At 51.5% G+C, this 25,054-nt stretch overlaps 1 pseudogene; it reads left to right on the forward strand.

The window, feature by feature from the left end:
• Positions 1-361: 361 nt before the first annotated feature.
• Positions 362-25,054, forward strand: part of LOC119976473 — a 35,371-nt pseudogene continuing 10,678 nt past the window's right edge.

Genomic DNA, 25,054 nt, shown 5'->3' on the forward strand with positions numbered 1-25,054 from the left:
AAAGAATACAACACTAAGTAATCCTTTAAGCCTTTCTTTTAACATCCATAAGACTTAAAACACCTTTTACCAGAAGCACATCAGGTTAAAGTCACTACTGCTATTAGTTTTAAATCACCAGGATTGATTTACAGTCTTTAGGTCACAGAGAGAGACTCTAATACACCTTCTGGCTGTGACTGCAGCTATCCAGCTCTGGAAAGTAAACTAAAACATACCCTGCAGCACACGGCCTAAAACAAAAGTAAAAAGCTGACAGGCAGCCCAGCTCCACCCCCTTTTTGACATCACTGCATCAATAAACACCCATTTTGTAAAGGTACTCTCACCACAGATATTTCTATACATACCCGTTTATGTCATGGTACCAGTTCTTAAAGGTACTCTCACATGCCAGCTGCAATGCAGAACTCCTGATCGGCTTGGCCAGAGGCTCAGATTATATTACAAATTCAGTGGAATATGTCACATGTAGTGTTATCCCGTAATCCAAAACATTCTGAAACATTACTTCAATTTGCAGTGAAAGTCAGTAAACCCTCCATGGATGTTAATCAGCTACCCACTCCCATCGCGTGCCTTTTCATCTCTTTGCTCCACACAGTGGCTGATGAATACATTGGCAGCAATGATAAAAATATATTCTAATTCTGCATATTGTGAAAGTTATTGCATAATAGTCGTGATGATAAACCTGCAGTAAAACATGTAATTTCAAATCAACATTGGTCGCTCCTTCCACACCACTGTTAATTATTTGTCAGCCTTAATAAAATGCCTGTCTGACCAATGGCATATCCCAGAACATAATAGCCTGGGTTTCTCTAATATTTTTAAATTCCGAAATAACTTTGATGTGTTTGAGAAAAAATAAGGAAGGGGCTTAACGGAGTTAAAGTCATCTTAGAATTCAACCCTCCCTGTCAAAATATAAATGATATCTGCCTCAACAAGTCCATAAAGCTCCGAGTTCCACATTCTCACCACTCTCTGTGGGGCAGCAGGGAAGCATGGTGGTTAGCATAAATGCTTCACAGCTCCAGGGTCCCAGGTTCGATTCCCGGCTGGGTCACTGTCTGTGTGGAGTCTGCACGTCCTCCCCCTGTGTGCGTGGGTTTCCTCCGGGTGCTCCGGTTTCCTCCCACAGTCCAAAGATGTGCGGGTTAGGTGGATTGGCCATGCTAAATTGCCCGTAGTGTACTAATAAAAGTAAGGTTAAGGGGGGGGTTGTTCGGTTACGGGTATAGGGTGGATACGTGGGTTTGAGTAGGGTGATCATGGCTCGGCACAACATTGAGGGCCGAAGGGCCTGTTCTGTGCTGTACTGTTCTATGTTCTAACATTGGAGGAAAGACAACATTTGAAGGTATTTCAACATAATTTTCTCTCCTGAGCAGTGACCCAGCAAGGGCCCATCTAAAATGTGCGGGGCTGGAGGGGAAAGGCTGGAAAGTAACACAAGTTAGCATTGCTCCTTCAGAGAGGCAGCACAGACATGAAGGATAGAATGACTTAAAAAACCATTCACAACGTATTTTGTGTAAAAGGGCGAGTGGCTGCAATCATTAACACAATTCAGTTTCTTCACCTTGAATGGTTTGTAATCGGCAGCGGGTTCAGACTGGAGAAAAATGTCTCCTCCTTCTTTCCAATCTCTCTCTCTCCGCCCACTGCCAACTCTCCGTGGACCTTCGTCCTCTCAGTCAGGGTTCAGTTATACCACATCCCTGCACGTACTGTGTGGGTCCTTTATACAGTCCAGGTTTTGTCACACCGCAGAATATATAATAACAATTTTCTAAATATTGCTGTGATTCTTTCAGGAAATCTGAGAACTGAAGGTGTTCTGCAGCAAAGGAACAGTCAAAGCTAAACCGGTTTGAATCAGGAAGTGCTGAGTGTGAGCATGGCTTCCAGACAGCAGCTAAAAAGTTTGACTGAGGAGATGATTTGTCCCATTTGTCTTGATTTCTTCACTGATCCGGTAATACTGGATTGTGGACACAACTTCTGCCGCTCCTGTATCTCCCAGTGTTGGGAAAAGAAGGGAATAAACTCCTGTCCTGAATGTGGAGAGAGGTTTCCAGAAAGAAACTTCAGGGCAAATCGGGCCTTAGGGAATCTGGCCGAGCGAGCTCGATATTTAAACCTGAATCAGAAAGAGAAGGAAATTAGATTTCACTGTGAGGAACATCAGGAAGAACTGAAGCTGTTTTGTGAAACTGACAAGAAATTGATCTGTCTGATTTGTAGAGATTCGCAGAAATACAGAGAGCACAGCTTCCTGCAGATTAAAGAAGCTGTTAAAAAATACAAGGTAAGAGGAAACCAATTTTATTATCTGAATTGTCGTGTCGCCGTGATCTGACTTATACACGGTCTAATTTTCTCTCCCACTCCCAGGGTCAGCTGAAATCTTCCTCAGATTTTCTCACAGAGAAGAAGTTGACGGTCCAAGAAACAAAACAGAAATACAAACGGAAGATTTCTGAAGTTAGGGTAAGGCTGTTTAAGAAAAGTAGCAGGGATAATCCTGGAAACTATAGGCCGGTGAGCCTCATGTTGGTAGTAGGTAAATTATTGGAGAAAATTCTCAGGGAGAGGATTGATATGCATTTGGAAAAAAATTAACTCATTCGCGAAAGGCAGTATAGTTTTGTGAAGAGGCGGTCGTGCTTCACATATTTGATCGATTTTTTTTTGAGGAGGTGACGAAGATCATTGATGATGAGGGGAGAGCGGTGGATATTGTTTACATGGACTTCAGTAAAGTCTTTGACAAGGTGTCTCATGACAGACTGGCACAAAAGGTGAAGTCTCACAGGATCAGAGCTGAGGATACAGAACTGGCTCAGTCATAGAAGGCAAAGGGTAGCAATAGAAAGGTGTTTTTCTGAATGGAAGGTTGTGACTAGTGGTGTTCCACAGGGATCTGTGCTGGGGCCTCTGTTGTTTGCAATAAACAATTTGGAGGGAAATGTCACTGGTCTGATTCGCAAGTTCGCAGATGACACCAAGGTTGGTGGAGTAGCAGATTGTCAGAGGTTACAGCAGGACATAGATAGGTTGGAGACTTGGGCAGAGAAATGGCAAATTGAGTTTAATCTGGACAAAAGTGAGGTAATGCATTTTGGTAGATCAAACATAGAGGGGAAATATGCCGTAAATGGAAAAACTCTTTGGAATACAGAAAGTCAGAGAGATCTGGGCGTGCAGGTCCAAAAATCTTTGAAAGTGGACAAGGTAGTCAAGAAAGCATACAGAATGCTTGCCTTCATTGGACGGGGCATCGAGTATAAAAACTAGCAAGTCAGCCACAGTTGTATAGAACCTTGGTAAGGCCGCACTTGGAATATTGTGCACAATTCTGCTTGCCACACTACCAGAAGGATATGTAGGCTTTGGAGGCAGGGGAAGTTTATTAGGATGCTGCCTGGTCTGAAGGGTGTTAGTTATGTGGAGAGGCTGAATACTCAGACTGTTGAGGGGTGACCTGACGGAGGTCTACAAGATTATGACGGGCATGGATATCGTGGACGGGCAGGCACTCTTTCCCAAGGTGGAGGGGTCAGTCACTAGGGGGCATAGGTTTAAGGTCCATGGGGCAAAGTTTAGAGCAGATGTCAGAGGCAGGTTTTTCACAGAGGCAGGTTTGTCACACAGATGGTGGTGAGTGCCTGGAACGTGTTGCCAGGGGAGGTTGTGGAAGCAGATACGTTAACGGCGTTCAAAAGGCATCTTGACAAATACATGGATAGGATGGGTATAGAGGGATACGGCATAAGGAAGTGCTGAGGGTTTTGGCCAAGGTTGGTATCATGACCGGTACAGGCTTGGAGGGCCGAAGGGCCTGTTCCTGTGCTGCATTATTATTTGTACTTCCTCGTCTCCCTGTGCTGATTTTCTGGGATCTCGGTTAGTTTTGTTCCCTTCAGTGCAGCACGGTGGCCTAGTGGTTAGCACAACCGCCTCACGACGCTGAGGTCCCAGGTTCGATCCCGGCTCTGGGTCACTGTCCGTGTGGAGTTTGCACATTCTCCCCGTGTCTGCGTGGGTTTCGCCCCCACAACCCAAAAATATGCAGGGTAGGTGGATTGGCCACGCTAAATTGTCCCTTAATAGAAAAAATAATTGGGTAATCTAAATTTATTAAAAAAAAAGTTTTGTTCCCTTTATCGCAGGACATTAATTATGTTTCACATTTCATTTGGTAGGAACAGTCGAGCAGTCTGCAGACCCACATCACATCCGAGTTCAGTAAAATGCACCAGATTCTCACTGAGAAAGAGCAGCGTTTACTCCGAGATCTCAGGGAAGAAGAGGAGAGGATTCTAGAACCAATGGAGAAAAACCTTCAAGAGATTCAGAAGAATTTAAATTCTATTGAGGAGAAACTCTCAAAGTTGCAGAAACAGATGGAGCAAAAAGACGACCTGATATTTCTGATGGTGAGGGAATATATTGCGGGTCAGTTCGGTGAAACTTCACAGTAACAAACTTTTCCAAGCAGATTGAAATAGATAGTTTTAAATACTATGGGCGCGATTCTCCGCCCCCCACGACGGGTCGGAGAATAGCGGGAGGGCCTTCCCGACATTTTTCCCGCCCTCCCGCTATTCTCCCCCCCCCCGCCCAACTCCCGACACGAATCGCTGCCGCCGTTTTTTTACGGCCGGCAGCGATTCACAGCTGATAGATGGGCTGAAGTCCCAGCCCTTTATGGCTGTTTTTACGAACGGCAAACACACCTGGTCTGGCTGTTCGTAAAAACGGCGGGAACAACTCGCTTTTTATAACCATGGCACCGATTGGCACGGCAGTACCACGGCCGTGCCAAGGGTGCCATGGGCCCGCGATCAGTGGGCACCGATCGCGGGCAGCGGGCCCGATGCCCGCGCACTATTTCTCCTTCCGCCGCCCCGCGAATGGATACTGCAGGGAGTGATGTGGGCTGTGTCAATCCAGAGTGTGATGTGGGTGGTGTCAGTCCAGAGTGTGATGTGGGTGGTGTCAGTCCAGAGTGTGATGTGGGCAGTGTCAGTCTAGAGTGTGATGTGGGTGGTGTCAGTCCAGAGTGTGATCTGGGTGGTGTCAGTCCAGAGTGGGATGTGGGCGGTGTCAGTCCAGAGTGTGATGTGGGCGGTGTCAGTCTAGAGTGTGATGTGGGTGGTGTCAGTCCAGAGTGTGATGTGGGCAGTGTCAGTCCAGAGTGTGATGTGTGCGATGTCAGTCCAGAGTGCGATGTGGGCTGTGTCAGTCCAGAGTGTGATGTGGGCGGTGTCAGTCCAGAGTGTGATGTGTGCGGTGTCAGTCCAGAGTGGGATGTGGGCTGTGTCAGTCCAGAGTGTGATGTGTGCGGTGTCAGTCCAGAGTGGGATGTGGGCTGTGTCAGTCCAGAGTGTGATGTGGGCGGTGTCAGTCTAGAGTGTGATGTGGGCTGTGTCAGTCTAGAGTGTGATGTGGGCAGTGTCAGTCCAGAGTGGGATCTGGGCAGTGTCAGTCTGGAGTGTGATCTGTGCGGTGCCAGTCTAGAGTGTGATGTGGGCTGTGTCAGTCCAGAGTGGGATGTGGGCTGTGTCAGTCTAGAGTGTGATGTGGGCTGTGTCAGTCCAGAGTGTGATGTGGGTGGTGTCAGTCTACAGTGTGATGTGGGCGGTGTCAGTCCAGATTGGGATGTGGGCGGTGTCAGTCTGGAGTGTGATGTGGGCGGTGTCAGTCCAGAGTGTGACGTGGGCGGTGTCAGTCTAGAGTGTGATGTGGGTGGTGTCAGTCCAGAGTGTGATGTGGGCGGTGTCAGTCCAGAGTGTGATGTGGGCGGTGTCAGTCCAGAGTGTGATGTGGGCGGTGTCAGTCTAGAGTGTGATGTGGGCGGTGTCAGTCCAGAGTGTGATCTGGGCGGTGTCTGTCCAGAGTGTGATCTGGGCGTTGTCAGTCCAGATTGGAATGTGGGCGGTGTCAGTCTGGAGTGTGATATGGGCCGTGTCCATCCAGAGTGTGATGTGAGCGGTGTCCATCCAGAGTGTGATGTGGGCGGTGTCAGTCTACAGTTTGAATTGGGTGGTGTCAGTCCAGAGTGTGATGTGGGCGGTGTCAGTCCAGAGTGGGATGTGGGCGGTGTCAGTCCAGAGTGTGATGTGGGTGGTGTCAGTCCAGAGTGTGATGTGGGCGGTGTCAGTCTAGAGTGTGATGTGGGCGGTGTCAGTCTAGAGTGTGATGTGGGCGGTGTCAGTCCAGAGTGGTGATGTGGGCGGTGTCAGTCCAGAGTGTGATGTGGGCGGTGTCAGTCTAGAGTGTGATGTGGGAGGTGTCAGTCTAGAGTGTGATGTGGGCGGTGTCAGTCCAGAGTGTGATGTGGGCGGTGTCAGTCCAGAGTGTGTTGTGGGCGGTGTCAGTCCAGAGTGTGATGTGGGCTGTGTCAGTCTAGAGTGTGATGTGGGCTGTGTCAGTCTAGAGTGTGATGTGGGCGGTGTCAGTCCAGAGTGTGATCTGGGCGGTGTCAGTCCAGAGTGTGATATGGGCGTTGTCAGTCTACAGTGTGATGTGGGTGGTGTCAGTCCAGAGTGTGATGTGGGTGGTGTCAGTCCAGAGTGTGATGTGGGCGGTGTCAGTTCAGAGTGTGATGTGGGCATTGTCAGTCTAGAGTGGGATCAGGGCGGTGTCAGTCTATGTGAGTGGTGTCAGTTCAGAGTGTGATGTGGGTGGTGTCAGTCTAGAGTGTGATGTGGGCGGTGTCAGTCCAGAGTGTGATGTGGGCAGTGTCAGTCCAGAGTGGGATGTGGGCTGTGTCAGCCCAGAGTGGGATGTGGGCGGTGTCAGTCCAGAGTGTGATGTGGGCGGTGTCAGTCTAGAGTGTGATGTGGGCGTTGTCAGTCCTAGAGTGTGATGTGGGCGGTGTCAGTTCAGAGTGTGATGTGGGCTGTGTCAGTCCAGAGTGTGATGTGGGCGGTGTCAGTTCAGAGTGTGATGTGGGCGTTGTCAGTCTAGAGTGGGATCAGGGCGGTGTCAGTCTATGTGAGTGGTGTCAGTTCAGAGTGTGATGTGGGCGGGTCAGTCAGGTGTGATGACGGCGGTGTCAGTTTCAGGGTGATGGGGCGGTGTGTCAGTCTAGAGTGGGATCAGGGCGGTGTCAGTCTATGTGAGTTGTGCAGTTCAGAGGAGTGATGTGTGGTGGTTTCAGTTGGAGTGTTATGTGGCGGTGTAAGTCCAGAGTGTGATGTGGGGGTGTCAGTCTCAGTGGGATGTGGGCGGGTGCGGTGTTAGTACCAGAGTGTGATGTGGGCGGGTTGTCAGTCCAGAGTGGTATGTGGGCGGTGTCAGTCCAGAGTGTGATGTGGGTGGTGTCAGTCCAGAGTGTGATTGGGGCGGTGTCAGTCCAGAGTGGGATGTGGGCCGGTTGTCAGTCCAGAGTGTGATGTGGGCGGTTGTGTCAGTCCAGAGTGGGATGTGGGCGGTGCCCAGTCCAGAGTGTGATGTGGGCGGTGTCAGTCCAGAGTGTGATGTGGGAGGTGTCAGTCTAGAGTGTGATGTGGGCGGTGTCAGTCCAGAGTGGGATGTGGGCGTTGTCAGTCCAGAGTGTGATGTGGGCGGTGTCAGTCCAGAGTGTGTTGTGGGCGGTGTCAGTCCAGAGTGTGATGTGGGCTGTGTCAGTCTCGAGTGTGATGTGGGCGGTGTCAGTCTAGAGTGTGATGTGGGCGGTGTCAGTCCAGAGTGTGATCTGGGCGGTGTCAGTCCAGAGTGTGATATGGGCGTTGTCAGTCTACAGTGTGATGTGGGCGGTGTAAGTCCAGAGTGGGATGTGGGCTGTGTCAGTCCAGGGTGTGACGTGGGCTGTGTCAGTCCAGAGTGCGATGTGGGTGGTGTCAGTCCCGAGTGTGATGTGGGTGGTGTCAGTCCAGAGTGTGATGTGGGCAGTGTCAGTCTACAGTGTGAATTGGGTGGTGTCAGTCCAGAGTGTGATGTGGGCGGTGTCAGTCCAGAGTGGGATGTGGGCGGTGTCTGTCCAGAGTGTGATGTGGGCGGTGTCAGTCTAGAGTGTGATGTGGGTGGTGTCAGTCCAGAGTGTGATGTGGGCGGTGTCAGTCCAGAGTGTGATGTGTGCGGTGTCAGTCCAGAGTGGGATGTGGGCTGTGTCAGTCCAGAGTGTGATGTGGGCGGTGTCAGTCCAGAGTGTGATGTGTGCGGTGTCAGTCCAGAGTGTGATGTGGGCGGTGTCAGTCCAGAGTGTGATGTGGGCGGTGTCAGTCTATAGTGTGATGTGGGCGGTGTCAGTCTAGAGTGTGATGTGGGCAGTGTCAGTTCAGAGTGGGATCTGGGCAGTGTCAGTCTGGAGTGTGATCTGTGCGGTGCAAGTCTAGAGTGTGATGTGGGCTGTGTCAGTCCAGAGTGGGATGTGGGCTGTGTCAGCCTAGAGTGTGATGTGGTCGGTGTCAGTCCAGAGTGTGATATCGGCGGTGTCAGTCCAGAGTGTGATGTGGGCGGTGTCAGTCCAGAGTGGGATGTGGGCGGTGTCAGTCCAGAGTGTGATGTGGCTGTGTCAGTCTAGAGTGTGATGTGGGCTGTGTCAGTCTAGAGTGTGATGTGGGCGGTGTCAGTCTAGAGTGTGATCTGGGCGGTGTCAGTCCAGAGTGTGATATGGGCGTTGTCAGTCTACAGTGTGATGTGGGCGGTGTAAGTCCAGAGTGGGATGTGGGCTGTGTCAGTCCAGGGTGTGACGTGGGCTGTGGCAGTCCAGAGTGTGATGTGGTTGGTGTCAGTCCAGAGTGTGATGTGTGCGGTGTCAGTCCAGAGTGTGATGTGGGCGGTGTCAGTCCAGAGTGTGATGTGGGCGGTGTCAGTCCAGAGTGTGATGTGGGCGGTGTCAGTCTAGAGTGTGATGTGGGCAGTGTCAGTTCAGAGTGGGATGTGGGCTGTGTCAGCCTAGAGTGTGATGTGGTCGGTGTCAGTCCAGAGTGTGATGTCGGCGGTGTCAGTCCAGAGTGTGATGTGGGTGGTGTCAGTCTACAGTGTGATGTGGGCGGTGTCAGTCCAGAGTGGGATGTGGGCGGTGTCAGTCTGAGTGTGATGTGGGCGGTGTCAGTCCAGAGTGTGATGTGGGCGGTGTCAGTCTAGAGTGTGATGTGGGTGGTGTCAGTCCAGAGTGTGATGTGGGCGGTGTCAGTCCAGAGTGTGATGTGGGCTGTGTCAGTCCAGAGTGTGATGACGGCGGTGTCAGTCCAGAGTGGTATGTGGGCGGTGTCAGTCCAGAGTGTGATGTGGGTGGTGTCAGTCCAGAGTGTGATGTGGGCGGTGTCAGTCCAGAGTGGGATGTGGGCGGTGTCAGTCCAGAGTGTGATGTGGGCGGTGTCAGTCCAGAGTGGGATGTGGGCGGTGCCAGTCCAGAGTGTGATGTGGGCGGTGTCAGTCCAGAGTGTGATGTGGGAGGTGTCAGTCTAGAGTGTGATGTGGGCGGTGTCAGTCCAGAGTGGGATGTGGGCGTTGTCAGTCCAGAGTGTGATGTGGGCGGTGTCAGTCCAGAGTGTGTTGTGGGCGGTGTCAGTCCAGAGTGTGATGTGGGCTGTGTCAGTCTAGAGTGTGATGTGGGCGGTGTCAGTCTAGAGTGTGATGTGGGCGGTGTCAGTCCAGAGTGTGATCTGGGCGGTGTCAGTCCAGAGTGTGATATGGGCGTTGTCAGTCTACAGTGTGATGTGGGCGGTGTAAGTCCAGAGTGGGATGTGGGCTGTGTCAGTCCAGGGTGTGACGTGGGCTGTGTCAGTCCAGAGTGCGATGTGGGTCGGTGTCAGTCCCGAGTGTGATGTGGGTGGTGTCAGTCCAGAGTGTGATGTGGGCAGTGTCAGTCTACAGTGTGAATTGGGTGGTGTCAGTCCAGAGTGTGATGTGGGCGGTGTCAGTCCAGAGTGGGATGTGGGCGGTGTCAGTCCAGAGTGTGATGTGGGCGGTGTCAGTCTAGAGTGTGATGTGGGTGGTGTCAGTCCAGAGTGTGATGTGGGCGGTGTCAGTCCAGAGTGTGATGTGTGCGGTGTCAGTCCAGAGTGGGATGTGGGCTGTGTCAGTCCAGAGTGTGATGTGGGCGGTGTCAGTCCAGAGTGTGATGTGTGCGGTGTCAGCCTAGAGTGTGATGTGGGCGGTGTCAGTCCAGAGTGTGATGTGGGCGGTGTCAGTCTATAGTGTGATGTGGGCGGTGTCAGTCTAGAGTGTGATGTGGGCAGTGTCAGTTCAGAGTGGGATCTGGGCAGTGTCAGTCTGGAGTGTGATCTGTGCGGTGCAAGTCTAGAGTGTGATGTGGGCTGTGTCAGTCCAGAGTGGGATGTGGGCTGTGTCAGCCTAGAGTGTGATGTGGTCGGTGTCAGTCCAGAGTGGGATGTGGGTGGTGTCAGTCTACAGTGTGATGTTGGCGGTGTCAGTCCAGATTGGGATGTGGGCGGTGTCAGTCTGGAGTGTGATGTGGGCGGTGTCAGTCCAGAGTGTGATGTGGGCGGTGTCAGTCCAGAGTGTGATGTGGGCTGTGTCAGTCCAGAGTGTGATGTGGGCGGTGTCAGTTCAGGGTGTGATGTGGGCGTTGTCAGTCTAGAGTGGGATCAGGGCGGTGTCAGTCTATGTGAGTTGTGTCAGTTCAGAGAGTGATGTGGGTGGTGTCAGTCTGGAGTGTGATGTGAGCGGTGTCAGTCCAGAGTGTGATGTGGGCAGTGTCAGTCCAGAGTGTGATGTGGGCGGTGTCAGTCCATAGTGTGATGTGGGCGGTGTCAGTCTACAGTGGGATGTGGGCGGTGTTAGTCCAGAGTGTGATGTGGGCGGTGTCAGTCCAGAGTGGGATGTGGGCGGTGTCAGTCCAGAGTGTGATGTGGGTGGTGTCAGTCCAGAGTGTGATGTGGGCGGTGTCAGTCCAGAGTGGGATGTGGGCGGTGTCAGTCCAGAGTGTGATGTGGGCGGTGTCAGTCCAGAGTGGGATGTGGGCGGTGCCAGTCCAGAGTGTGATGTGGGCGGTGTCAGTCCAGAGTGTGATGTGGGAGGTGTCAGTCTAGAGTGGGATGTGGGCGGTGTCAGTCCAGAGTGTGATGTGGGCGGTGTCAGTCTAGAGTGTGATGTGGGTGGTGTCAGTCCAGAGTGTGATGTGGGCGGTGTCAGTCCAGAGTGTGATGTGTGCGGTGTCAGTCCAGAGTGGGATGTGGGCTGTGTCAGTCCAGAGTGTGATGTGGGCGGTGTCAGTCCAGAGTGTGATGTGTGCGGTGTCAGTCCAGAGTGTGATGTGGGCGGTGTCAGTCCAGAGTGTGATGTGGGCGGTGTCAGTCTATAGTGTGATGTGGGCGGTGTCAGTCTAGAGTGTGATGTGGGCAGTGTCAGTTCAGAGTGGGATCTGGGCAGTGTCAGTCTGGAGTGTGATCTGTGCGGTGCAAGTCTAGAGTGTGATGTGGGCTGTGTCAGTCCAGAGTGGGATGTGGGCTGTGTCAGCCTAGAGTGTGATGTGGTCGGTGTCAGTCCAGAGTGTGATGTGGGTGGTGTCAGTCTACAGTGTGATGTTGGCGGTGTCAGTCCAGATTGGGATGTGGGCGGTGTCAGTCCAGAGTGTGATGTGGGCGGTGTCAGTCCAGAGTGTGATGTGGGCTGTGTCAGTCCAGAGTGTGATGTGGGCGGTGTCAGTTCAGAGTGTGATGTGGGCGGTGTCAGTTCAGGGTGTGATGTGGGCGTTGTCAGTCTAGAGTGGGATCAGGGCGGTGTCAGTCTATGTGAGTTGTGTCAGTTCAGAGAGTGATGTGGGTGGTGTCAGTCTGGAGTGTGATGTGGGCGGTGTCAGTCCAGAGTGTGATGTGGGCAGTGTCAGTCCAGAGTGTGATGTGGGCGGTGTCAGTCCATAGTGTGATGTGGGCGGTGTCAGTCTACAGTGGGATGTGGGCAGTGTTAGTCCAGAGTGTGATGTGGGCGGTGTCAGTCCAGAGTGGGATGTCGGCGGTGTCAGTCCAGAGTGTGATGTGGGTGGTGTCAGTCCAGAGTGTGATGTGGGCGGTGTCAGTCCAGAGTGGGATGTGGGCGGTGTCAGTCCAGAGTGTGATGTGGGCGGTGTCAGTCCAGAGTGGGATGTGGGCGGTGCCAGTCCAGAGTGTGATGTGGGCGGTGTCAGTCCAGAGTGTGATGTGGGAGGTGTCAGTCTAGAGTGTGATGTGGGCGGTGTCAGTCCAGAGTGGGATGTGGGCGGTGTCAGTCCAGAGTGTGTTGTGGGCGGTGTCAGTCCAGAGTGTGATGTGGGCTGTGTCACTCTAGAGTGTGATGTGGGCTGTGTCAGTCTAGAGTGTGATGTGGGCGGTGTCAGTCTAGAGTGTGATCTGGGCGGTGTCAGTCCAGAGTGTGATATGGGCGTTGTCAGTCTACAGTGTGATGTGGGCGGTGTAAGTCCAGAGTGGGATGTGGGCTGTGTCAGTCCAGGGTGTGACGTGGGCTGTGGCAGTCCAGAGTGTGATGTGGGTGGTGTCAGTCCAGAGTGTGATGTGGGTGGTGTCAGTCCAGAGTGTGATGTGGGCAGTGTCAGTCTACAGTGTGAATTGGGTGGTGTCAGTCCAGAGTGTGATGTGGGCGGTGTCAGTCCAGAGTGGGATGTGGGCGGTGTCAGTCCAGAGTGTGATGTGGGCGGTGTCAGTCTAGAGTGCGATGTGGGTGGTGTCAGTCCAGAGTGGGATGTGGGCTGTGTCAGTCCAGAGTGTGATGTGGGCGGTGTCAGTCCAGAGTGTGATGTGTGCGGTGTCAGTCCAGAGTGTGATGTGGGCGGTGTCAGTCCAGAGTGTGATGTGGGCGGTGTCAGTCCAGAGTGTGATGTGGGCGGTGTCAGTCTAGAGTGTGATGTGGGCAGTGTCAGTTCAGAGTGGGATGTGGGCTGTGTCAGCCTAGAGTGTGATGTGGTCGGTGTCAGTCCAGAGTGTGATGTCGGCGGTGTCAGTCCAGAGTGTGATGTGGGTGGTGTCAGTCTACAGTGTGATGTGGGCGGTGTCAGTCCAGATTGGGATGTGGGCGGTGTCAGTCTGGAGTGTGATGTGGGCGGTGTCAGTCCAGAGTGTGATGTGGGCGGTGTCAGTCTAGAGTGTGATGTGGGTGGTGTCAGTCCAGAGTGTGATGACGGCGGTGTCAGTTCAGAGTGTGATGTGGGCGTTGTCAGTCTAGAGTGGGATCAGGGCGGTGTCAGTCTATGTGAGTTGTGTCAGTTCAGAGAGTGATGTGGGTGGTGTCAGTCTGGAGTGTGATGTGGGCAGTGTCAGTCCAGAGTGTGATGTGGGCGGTGTCAGTCCATAGTGTGATGTGGGTGGTGTCAGTCTACAGTGGGATGTGGGCGGTGTTAGTCCAGAGTGTGATGTGGGCGGTGTCAGTCCAGAGTGGGATGTGGGCGGTGTCAGTCCAGAGTGTGATGTGGGTGGTGTCAGTCCAGAGTGTGATGTGGGCGGTGTCAGTCCAGAGTGGGATGTGGGCAGTGTCAGTCCAGAGTGTGATGTGGGCGGTGTCAGTCCAGAGTGGGATGTGGGCGTTGCCAGTCCAGAGTGTGATGTGGGCGGTGTCAGTCCAGAGTGTGATGTGGGAGGTGTCAGTCTAGAGTGTGATGTGGGCGGTGTCAGTCCAGAGTGGGATGTGGGCGGTGTCAGTCCAGAGTGTGATGTGGGCGGTGTCAGTCCAGAGTGTGTTGTGGGCGGTGTCAGTCCAGAGTGTGATGTGGGCTGTGTCAGTCTAGAGTGTGATGTGGGCGGTGTCAGTCTAGAGTGTGATGTGGGCGGTGTCAGTCCAGAGTGTGATGTGGGCGGTGTCAGTCCAGAGTGTGATGTGGGCGGTGTCAGTCTAGAGTGTGATGTGGGCGGTGTCAGTCTAGAGTGTGATGTGGGCAGTGTCAGTTCAGAGTGGGATCTGGGCAGTGTCAGTCTGGAGTGTGATCTGTGCGGTGCCAGTCTAGAGTGTGATGTGGGCTATGTCAGTCCAGAGTGGGATGTGGGCTGTGTCAGCCTAGAGTGTGATGTGGGCTGTGTCAGTCCAGAGTGGGATGTGGTCGGTGTCAGTCCAGAGTGTGATGTGGGTGGTGTCAGTCTACAGTGTGATGTGGGCGGTGTCAGTCCAGATTTGGATGTGGGCGGTGTCAGTCTGGAGTGTGATGTGGGCGGTGTCAGTCCAGAGTGTGATGTGGGCGGTGTCAGTCTAGAGTGTGATGTGGGTGGTGTCAGTCCAGAGTGTGATGTGGGCGGTGTCAGTCCAGAGTGTGATGTGGGCTGTGTCAGTCTAGTGTGTGATGTGGGCGGTGTCAGTCTACAGTGTGATGCGGGTGGTGTCAGTCCAGAGTGTGATCTGGGCGGTGTCAGTCCAGAGTGTGATATGGGCGTTGTCAGTCTACAATGTGATGTGGGCGGTGTCAGTCCAGAGTGTTATGTGGGCGGTGTAAGTCCAGAGTGGGATGTGGGCTGTGTCAGTCCAGGGTTTGATGTGGGCTGTGTCAGTCCAGAGTGTGATGTGGGTGGTGTCAGTCCAGAGTGTGATATGGGTGGTGTCAGTCCAGAGTGTGATGTGGGCAGTCTCGGTCTAGAGTGTGATGTGGGTGGTGTCAGTCCAGAGTGTGATGTGGGCGGTGTCAGTCCAGAGTGGGATGTGGGCGGTGTCAGTCCAGAGTGTGATGTGGGCGGTGTCAGTCTAGAGTGTGATGTGGGTGGTGTCAGTCCAGAGTGTGATATGGGCGGTGTCAGTCCAGAATGTGATGTGTGCGGTGTCAGTCCTGAGTAGGATGTGGGCTGTGTCAGTCCAGAGTGTGATGTGGGCGGTGTCAGTCCAGAGTGTGATGTGGGCGGTGTCAGTCCAGAGTATGATGTGGGCGGTGTCAGTCTAGAGTGTGATGTGGGCGGTGTCAGTCTAGAGTGTGATGTGGGCAGTGTCAGTCCAGAGTGGGATCTGGGCAGTGTCAGTCTGGAGTGTGATCTGTGCGGTGCCAGTCTAGAGTGTGATGTGGGCTGTGTCAGTCCAGAGTGGGATGTGGGCTGTGTCAGTCTAGAGTGTGATGTGGGCGGTGTCAGTCCAGAGTGGGATGTGGGCGGTGTCAGTCCAGAGTGTGATGTGAGTGGTGTCAGTCCAGAGTATGATGTGGGTGGTGTCAGTCCAGAGTGGGATGTGGGCTGTGTCAGTCTAGAGTGTGATGTGGGCGGTGTCAGTCCAGAGTGTGATGTGGGTGGTGTCAGTTCAGAGTGTGATGTGGGCGGTGTCAGTCTAGAGTGTGATGTGGGCGGTGTCAGTCCAGAGTGTGATGTGGGCGGTGTCATTCTAGAGTGTGATGTGGGCGTGGCCAGTCTAGAGTGTGATGTGGGCGGTGTCAGTTCAGAGTGTGATGTGGGCTGTGTCAGTCTAGAGTGTGATGTGGGCTGTGTCAGTCCAGAGTGGGATGTGGTCGGTGTCAGTCCAGAGTGTGATGTGGGCGGTGTCAGTCCAGAGTGTGATGTGGGTGGTGTCAGTCTACAGTGTGATGTGGGCGGTGTCAGTCCAGATTTGAATGTGGGCGGTGTCAGTCTGGAGTGTGATGTGGGCGGTGTCAGTCCAGAGTGTGATGTGGGCGGTGTCAGTCTAGAGTGTGATGTGGGTGGTGTCAGTCCAGAGTGTGATGTGGGCGGTGTCAATCCAGAGTGTGATGTGGGCTGTGTCAGTCTAGAGTGTGATGTGGGCGGTGTCAGTCTAGAGTGTGATGCGGGTGGTGTCAGTCCAGAGTGTGATCTGGGCGGTGTCAGTCCAGAGTGTGATATGGGCGTTGTCAGTCTACAATGTGATGTGGGCGGTGTCAGTCCAGAGTGTTATGTGGGCGGTGTAAGTCCAGAGTGGGATGTGGGCTGTGTCAGTCCAGGGTGTGATGTGGGCTGTGTCAGTCCAGAGTGTGATGTGGGTGGTGTCAGTCCAGAGTGTGATGTGGGCGGTGTCAGTCCAGAGTGGGATGTGGGCGGTGTCAGTCCAGAGTGTGATGTGGGCGGTGTCAGTCTAGAGTGTGATGTGGGTGGTGTCAGTCCAGAGTGTGATATGGGCGGTGTCAGTCCAGAATGTGATGTGTGAGGTGTCAGTCCTGAGTGGGATGTGGGCTGTGTCAGTCCAGAGTGTGATGTGGGCGGTGTCAGTCCAGAGTGTGATGTGGGCGGTGTCAGTCCAGAGTATGATGTGGGCGGTGTCAGTCTAGAGTGTGATGTGGGCGGTGTCAGTCTAGAGTGTGATGTGGGCAGTGTCAGTCCAGAGTGGGATCTGGGCAGTGTCAGTCTGGAGTGTGATCTGTGCGGTGCCAGTCTAGAGTGTGATGTGGGCTGTGTCAGTCCAGAGTGGGATGTGGGCTGTGTCAGTCTAGAGTGTGATGTGGGCGGTGTCAGTCCAGAGTGGGATGTGGGCGGTGTCAGTCCAGAGTGTGATGTGGGTGGTGTCAGTCCAGAGTGTGATGTGGGTGGTGTCAGTCCAGAGTGGGATGTGGGCTGTGTCAGTCTAGAGTGTGATGTGGGCGGTGTCAGTTCAGAGTGTGATGTGGGCGGTGTCAGTCTAGAGTGTGATGTGGGCGGTGTCAGTCCAGAGTGTGATGTGGGTGGTGTCAGTTCAGAGTGTGATGTGGGCGGTGTCAGTCTAGAGTGTGATGTGGGCGGTGTCAGTCCAGAGTGTGATGTGGGCGGTGTCAGTCTAGAGTGTGATGTGGGCGGTGCCAGTCTAGAGTGTGATGTGGGCGGTGTCAGTTCAGAGTGTGATGTGGGCTGTGTCAGTCTAGAGTGTGATGTGGGCAGTGTGATGTGGGCTGTGTCAGTCTAGAGTGTGATGTGGGCAGTGTGATGTGGGCTGTGTCAGTCTACAGTGTGATGTGGGTGGTGTCAGTCTTGAGTGTGATGTGGGCGGTGTCAGTCTAGTGTGATGTGGGCGGTGCCAGTATAGTGTGATCTGGGCGGTGCCAGTCTAGAGTGTGATGTGGGCGTTGTCAGTCTAGTGTGTGATGTGGGCAGTGTCAGTCTAGAGTGTGATGTGGGTGGTGTCAGTCTAGAGTGTGATGTGGAGATGCCAGCATTGGACTGCAGTGCGCACAGTAAGAAGTCTGACAACACCAGGTTAAAGTCCAACAGGTTTGTTTGGAATCACTAGCTTTCAGTCTGGAGTGTGGGAGGAAATCAGACTAGAGGGAGAGGCGGATCTGACAGCCGCAATTCGGGATGGAGTGGCCAAGAAATCGCAACAGGAGGAGGCCATTCAGCCCTTCGAGCCCGCTCCGCTGTCCAGTATGATCAGGACCAATCTTTAACTTCAACACAAAGGGCTGGTAGGAGCAGCACAGGCACAGAGATTGGGACGATTGATGCCCCAAAAAAATTAGAAAGCAAGAGTAATCTTTATAAAATGAAGCTTTGTCGAATGGTCAGCCGATGTAAATCAGTGAGTGCAGGGAGTTTGAGAGAATGACGCTGTCGGCAAATTGGATGGGGACAGTACATATTTGCAAACCTCAACATTGCGAACAATGGAAGATGGGAGTGTGACCACTGCGTCACTGGAAGAGTCAGTTCAGGAGATTAATAAAAGGTGGATGACAGCAAATGAGCCGAGGTCATGGTGAAAGAAAATGTCTGTCCATCCAGCATTGACTGTCAAACAAACATTGCAGCAGCTGAGAGATCATAGAATTTACAGTGCAGAAGGAGGCCATTCGGCCCATCGAGTCTGCACCGGCTCTTGGAAAGAGCACCCTACCCAAGGTCAACACCTCCACCCTATCCCCATAACCCAATAGCCCCACCCAACACTAAGGGCAATTTTGGACACTAAGGGCAATTTAGCATGGCCAATCCACCTAACCTGCACATCTTTGGACTGTGGGAGGAAACCGGAGCACCCGGAGGAAACCCACGCACGCACGGGGAGAATGTGCAGACTCCGCACAGACAGTGACCCAAGCCGGTGTCGAACCTGAGACCCTGGAGCTGTGAAGCGATTGTGCTGTCCACAATGCTACCGTGCTGCCCCACAGATGTGCAGGTAAAATAGAATTGGATGTGGTCACCGTGTGTGTGGAAACTAACATTGTCTCTGAGATGTTCAATAAACCTATGAAATATGATAGGGCCAAAGATAGATCCTTGGGGAGCAGGAAGATGAGCCATTTTAGCCACGACTGCATGGGCAGGAATGGAACCAGCTGAGAACAACCCCTGGTAGTGGAAGTGGATGATGTGGACCCTGGCAGGAAAGGATGAGGAGAGATAGTTTGCCACATTGCTAATCATAGCCAAAGCCTTTATGAAATTTATAAAGTTTTTTTTTCTGGCGTAGGAAGTGTTCTGAATGGCGGGATTTAAATATAATTTGTGGGAACGTTAAGCACAGAATCAGCTGTTTTGGTCTTTACATTTATTTTGTAATAATTTCTCTAATGATCAATAGTTTAGTATTCTTTGCAATCTAGTTACACGTTTGGCATATGCCCGCCCAGCATACATTACCTTGCACGTCACCGAACTAATTTCCTTTTATACTTTTTAGTCCACCTGGCCAGTCCATTCATGACTTCCAGCAGGTCACAGCTTTCTTCCTCAATATTAAGCACACGGCCAGTGTTCCTATAATCTGAAAATATTGACCCCGGCATTGATACATATATCATGAATACTAAATGACCCAGAATTGAGCCCCGCAGAACTCCAGTTAACATTAAATAGCTTTACAGCGCTGGCCCCGAACCTGCGGGAGATGTTCACAGACTCGCTAGCTCGGGGCACACTGCCACCCACATTAGCACCCTCAATCTCGCTAATACCTAAGAAAGACAAAGACCAACGGAATGTGGGTCATACAGACCCATATCTCTGCTGAACGCAGACGCCAAAATACTGGCCAAAATCCTAGCCAAAAGGCTAGAAGACTGTGTACCTGAGGTGGTCACAGAGGACCAGACGGGCTTCGTCAAAGGTAGACAGCTCACCTCGAACATCAGGCGCCTGCTGAACGTGATAATGACCCCCTCCGGGGAGAGAACAGAAGAGGTGATCGTCTCCCTGGACGCAGAAAAGGCCTTCGACAGAGTCGAATGGAAATACCTCATAGAGGTACTGGAGCGGTTCGGGCTTTCATAGAATTTACAGTGCAGAAGGAGGCCATTCGGCCCATCGAGTCTGCACCGGCTCTTGGAAAGAGCACCCTACCCAAGCCCATACCTCCACCCTATCCCTATAACCCAGTAACCCCACCTAACACTAAGGAAAATTTGGACCCTGAGGGCAATTTAGCCTGGCCAATTCACCTAACCTGCACAGCACTAAAGGGGCTGTCCCGACATAAATTCAGCTACCTGGGGATCCAAATAGCCCATGACTGGAAAGGGATCCACAAATGGAACCTCACCAGCCTGACGGAGGAAGTAAAAAAGGACCTGCAAAGATGGAACACACTCCCACTCTCCCTCGCGGGGAGAGTCCAGACGATCAAAATGAACGTATTGCACAGGTTTCTCTTCCTGTTTAGATCCATTCCGATCTACATCCCCAAGGCCTTCTTCAAAGTGCTGGATAAACTTATCATGACGTTCGTATGGGGGGGGGGGGGTAAAAATGCTAGGATCCCAAAGAAGGTCCTACAAAAAACAAAATCCAGGGAGGGGCTAGCTGTCCCGAATCTAAAATTCTACCACTGGGCGGCAACAGCCGAGCGAGTAAGGGGATGGATCCAGGAGCCAGAAGCCGAGTGGATGCGCGTGGAGGAGGCCTCCTGCATGGGGACCTCCCTCCGGGCCCTTGCCACGGCAGCACTCCCATCCCCACCCAAAAAACACTCCAGCAGCCCAGTGGTGACAGCCACCCTCCAATCCTGGAACCAACTGCGGCAGCAATTTGGCCTGAACAAAATGTCGGACAGGGCTCCCATCTGCAACAACCATAGGTTCACACCAGCACTGACTGACGCCACCTTCAAAAGGTGGAGGCAGGACGGGGGGACACTGACAGTCAGGGACCTATACACGGACGACAGGATCGCAACACTGGACAAACTGACAGAGAAATTTCGGCTAGCTGGGGGGAACGAGCTACGGTACCTACAACTCAAAAACTTCCTACGAAAGGAGACAAGGACGTACCCACAACCACCACGACAGACACTACTGGAAGACCTACTGGACGCAAGTATCCTGGAGAAAGGGAACTGTAGTGACTTGTATGACCGACTGGTAGAAAGGGACGACACCGTACTGGACGCAACAAGAAGGAAATGGGAGGACGACCTGGGGATGGAGATAGGGTGGGGACTCTGGAGCGAAGCACTACATAGGGTCAACTCCACCTCCACGTGAGCAAGGCTCAGCCTGACGCAACTAAAAGTGGTACATAGAGCCCACTTAACAAGAAACCCTATGAGCAGGTTCTTCCCGGAGGTGGAGGACAGATGCGAACGGTGCCAAAGAGACCCGGCCAACCACGCCCACATGTTCTGGTCTTGCCCCAGACTTGTGGAGTACTGGACAGCCTTCTTCGAGGCTATGTCCAAAGTGGTGGGGGTGAGGGTGGAGCCATGCCCGATAGTGGCGGTCTTCGGGGTTTCAGACCAGCCAGATCTATTCCTGGAGAGGAGGGTGGACGCCCTTGCCTTTGCCTCCCTGATCGCCCGCCGTAGAATCCTGTTTGGCTGGCGGTCAGCAGCACCGCCCAGAGCTGCAGACTGGCTGTCCGACCTCTCGGAATCTCTCCAAATGGAGAAAATCAAATTCGCCATCCGTGGGTCAGACGACAGCTTTCACAGAACGTGGGAGCCATTCATGCAATTGTTCCGGGACCTGTTTACCTGTTTGTGGCCAACCGACAATAGTCGGGTGGCCAAGAATCAGGGGAAAATGGACGGGAATCGGGGAAGGTTGCCCGGGGGGGGGGGGGGGGGGGGGGGGGGCTACGGGTTCGTTATGGGGGTTTGATGGCTAGCTAAGGCCCAAAACCAAACTGTAAATAAATGCCAATAAACATGTGCCTCGGCCATATTGGGGAATGTAAAATATGTATGCCGGCTAAAGGGGGGAGGCCACAGTTATTATTACGAAGATGCTTACCTGTAAATATATATGTTAATTTTTGCGTGTTTTTTTTTTTCTCTCTCTCTAACAATTTGTAATTTGTTCAATATAAAACATGAAAACTGAATAAAAAACATTTATAAAATAAACATTAAATAGCTTTTAATTAATGTTTAATTTTTTAACCATTCTTTTCGCTGGGACTATGTCAGAAGCCTTGCTAAAATCCATGGAGAGTACCTTAAACGTGTTACTCTTATCGACCTTCCTTGTAACCTACCCAAAACATTCAACCAAGGTATTTGGATACGTTCTTCTCTGAACAAATGTATGCCGACAGTCCTTGATTAATTTATGCCTTTCCAAAGGTACTTCTCTCAGAATAGGCGAGAATTAAGAGCAGGAGTAGGCACTCGGCCCCTTGGGCCTGCTACGTCAATCAATAATCATGGCTGATCTGATCTGATTGCAATCTTATCCAGGATAACCTTTGACCCCTTGTCAATCAATAATCTACCTCACTCTGCCTTAAAAGGTCAAAGATCCTGCTTGCACTGCCTTTTGAGGAACAGAATTCCAGAGAATCACAACCTCCTGAGAGAAAATATTCCTCCTCAGCTCTGTCTTAAATGAGTGACCCCTTATTTTTAAACAGTGACGCCTATTTCTTGACTCTCCTAGAAGAGGAAACATCCTCTGTACATCCCCTCTGTCAATGCCCCTCAGCATCTTAAATGTTTCAATCAAATTGCCTCTTACCCTTCGAAACGCCAGTGGCTAAGAACCTAACTCAAACCTTTCTGCATAAGAAAACCCGTCAATTCATGACTTTAGTCTAATAAACCTTCTCTGAACTGCTTATAATGCATTTACATATGTAATTAGGCATGTAGACCACTACTGTGCCCAATATTTAAAAAAATAATAAATTTAGAGTACCCAATTCATTTTTTCTAGTTAATGGGCAATTTAGTGTGGCCAATCCACCTATCCTGCACATCTTTGGGTTGTGAGGGCAAACACAGGGAGAATGTGCAAACTCCACATGGACAGTGACCCAGAGCCGGGATCCAACCTGGGACTTTGACGTCATGAGGCAGCAGGGCTAACCCACTGCGCCACTGTGCTGCCCTCCTGTGCCCAATAATTGAGATGTGGTGCCCAGCACCCACTGTAGGCTGACTAACCTTTACTGAATCAGACTATTCCCTTTTCCCTTTGGAGGGACAGTAAAGCATTCACAATACTTTGGCCGGCTGATACCACAACTTTAACCAGAGAAGATTGGAAAATGATCTATTTCTTCACTATTTCTTCCTTGCTTCTCCAAGCAGCCTGGTGATTTATCCACTTTTAACAACGCTAAAAGCATTAATATTTAATCCTTCACTAAAAATATCTCAGTAAGAAGTCTTACAACACCAGGTTAAAGTCCAACAGGTTTGTTTCAAACACGAGCTTTCGGAGCACGGCTCCTTCTTCAGGTGAATGGAAAGGCTTGTTCCAGAAATGTTTATATAGACACAGTCAGAGATGCCCCGGAATGCGAGCACCTGCAGGCAATCAAATCATCAAAGATGCAGAGAGAGAGGTAACTCCAGGTTAAAGAGGTGTGAATTGTCCCAAGCCAGTTCAGTCGGTAGGCCTCTGCAAGTCCAGGCTTGTTGGTGGGGGCCGAATGTAATGCGACATGAATCCCAGATCCCGGTTGAGTCCGCATTCATGCGTGCGGAACTTAGCAAAAACTTATAGCTAAGTTCCGCACGCATGAATGCGGACTCAACCGGGATCTGGGATTCATGTCGCATTACATTCGGCCCCCACCAACAAGCCTGGACTTGCAGAGGCCTACCGACTGAACTGGCTTGGGACAATTCACACCTCTTTAACCTGGAGTTACTTCTCTCTCTGCATCTTTGATGATTTGATTGCCTGCAGGTGCTCGCATTCCGGGCCATCTCTGACTGTGTCTATATAAACATTTCTGGAACAAGCCTTTCCATTCACCTGAAGAAGGAGCCGTGCTCCGAAAGCTCGTGTTTGAAACAAACCTGTTGGACTTTAACCTGGTGTTGTAAGACTTCTTACTGTGCTCACCCCAGTCCAACGCCGGCATCTCCACATCATAAAAATATCTCAACCACAATTTCGCATTCCTCCTCTTTAATTGCAATGTTTGCTTTGTTCCTCTTTTATGAAAAGAGATGCAAAATATTCATTAGGAACCCCAAGTGCGTTGCTCTGAAATAGACTTAATGCTCCAGCAGAAATCTCCAAATTGATTCACCAGAACCTCCTTGTTTCTGTTGCCTACGAATTCAGTTGCAAATTCTGTAATGCCATGGGCTTTTTAAACATCTTCACCCACTTGCCCAGTGACCTCAAAGATTTTTGGTATGTGATCCCCGAGGCCTCTCACACACGGCACCCTCACCTAAACATGTACTGATCAGCCGCATCACATTTTCGTTAAAAAGCATATCACACTTTGTTAAATATACCTTCCCATTACATCTGTGTTTCAATGAATATTTTCATTGAAGGCTTTCCATTTTCCAATCTCCAAAATCTAGTACAGTACAGCGTAATCATCATTCCAATTATACATATAGAAAAGACCAGCAATTTTAAAAATAATTCTTCATGGGATCTGGGTGTCGCTGTTAGGCCAGCAATTTTTGCTCACTCCTAGTTGCCCTTCAGAAGGTGGTGGTGAGTTGCCTTCTTGAACCGCTGCAGTCTCTGAGGTGTAGGTACACCCACTGTGCTGTTAGGAAAGGAGTTACGGGATGTTGCCCCAGCAACAATGAAGGGACAGCGATATATTTCTAAGGGTGGTGAGTGACTTGGATGGGCACCTCCAGGTGGTGGGGTTCCCAGGTATCTGCTCCTCTTGTCCTTCTAGAGCAGGGGTGGGCAAACTACGGCCCGCGGGCCGCATGCGGCCCGCCAAAGGTCTTTATGCGGCCCACCAAGTCATTTAAAAAAAAAAATTTTTTTAAGGTTAATGGTGGGGGCTGTTGGGTTACTTACTGGTATAGGGTGGATACGTTGACTTGAGTAGGGTGATCATTGCTCGGCACAACGTCGAGGGCCAAAGGGCCTGTTCTGTGCTGTACTGTTCTATGTTCTATATGAGGCGCCCAGAATCATAACCGGGTGAAGTAATTATTTTACTTAATATACTATGCGGCCCTTTAAAATTGTGAATTTCTGAATGTGGCCCTTGCACGGAAAAGTTTGCCCACCCCTGTTCTAGAGGGTCGTGGGTTGGAAGGTGCTGTCGAAGGAACCTTGGTGAGTTACTGCAGTGTATCTTGTAGATGGTACACACGACTGCCACTGTTCGATGGTGGTGGAAGGATTGAATGTTTGTGGAAGGAGGAGAAATCAAGCGGGCTGCTTTGTCCTGGATGGTGTTGAGCTTCTTGAGTGTTATTGGAGCTGCACTCATCCAGGCAAGTGGAGAGTATTCCATTTCTGATCAGTGGTAACTCCCAGGATGTTGATTGTAGGGTTTCAGTGATGGTAATGCCATTGAATGTCATGGGGCGGTGGTTAGATCCTCTTTTGTAGGATATGGTCATTGCTTGGCACTTGTGAGGTGCGAATGTAACTTGTTAGCCCAAGCCTCGATATTGTCCAGGTCTTGCTGCATTTGGACATGGACTGCTTCATTATCTGAAGAGTTGCAAATGGTGCTGAATATTGTGCAGTCATCCGCAAACATCCCCGCATCTGATCTTATGATGGAAGGGAGGTCAGTGATGAAGTAGCTGAAGGTGGTTGGGCCCAGGACACTATCCTGAGGAACTCCTGCAGGGATGGAGCTGAGATGAGATGTTTGACCTCCAACACCACAGCCATCTTCCTTTGTGCCAGGTATGACTTCAACCAGTGCGGAGTTTTCCCCCAGATTCACATTGACTCCAGTTTTGTTATGGCTTCTTGATACTATACTTGTCAAATGCTGCATTGATGTCAAGGGCAGTCGCTCTCACCTCTCCTCTGGCATTCACTCTTTTGCCCATGTTTGAACCAAGGTTGTAATGAGGTCAG

Source organism: Scyliorhinus canicula, chromosome 13 (assembly GCF_902713615.1).
Source record: "Scyliorhinus canicula chromosome 13, sScyCan1.1, whole genome shotgun sequence".
Classification (NCBI taxonomy): domain Eukaryota; kingdom Metazoa; phylum Chordata; class Chondrichthyes; order Carcharhiniformes; family Scyliorhinidae; genus Scyliorhinus; species Scyliorhinus canicula.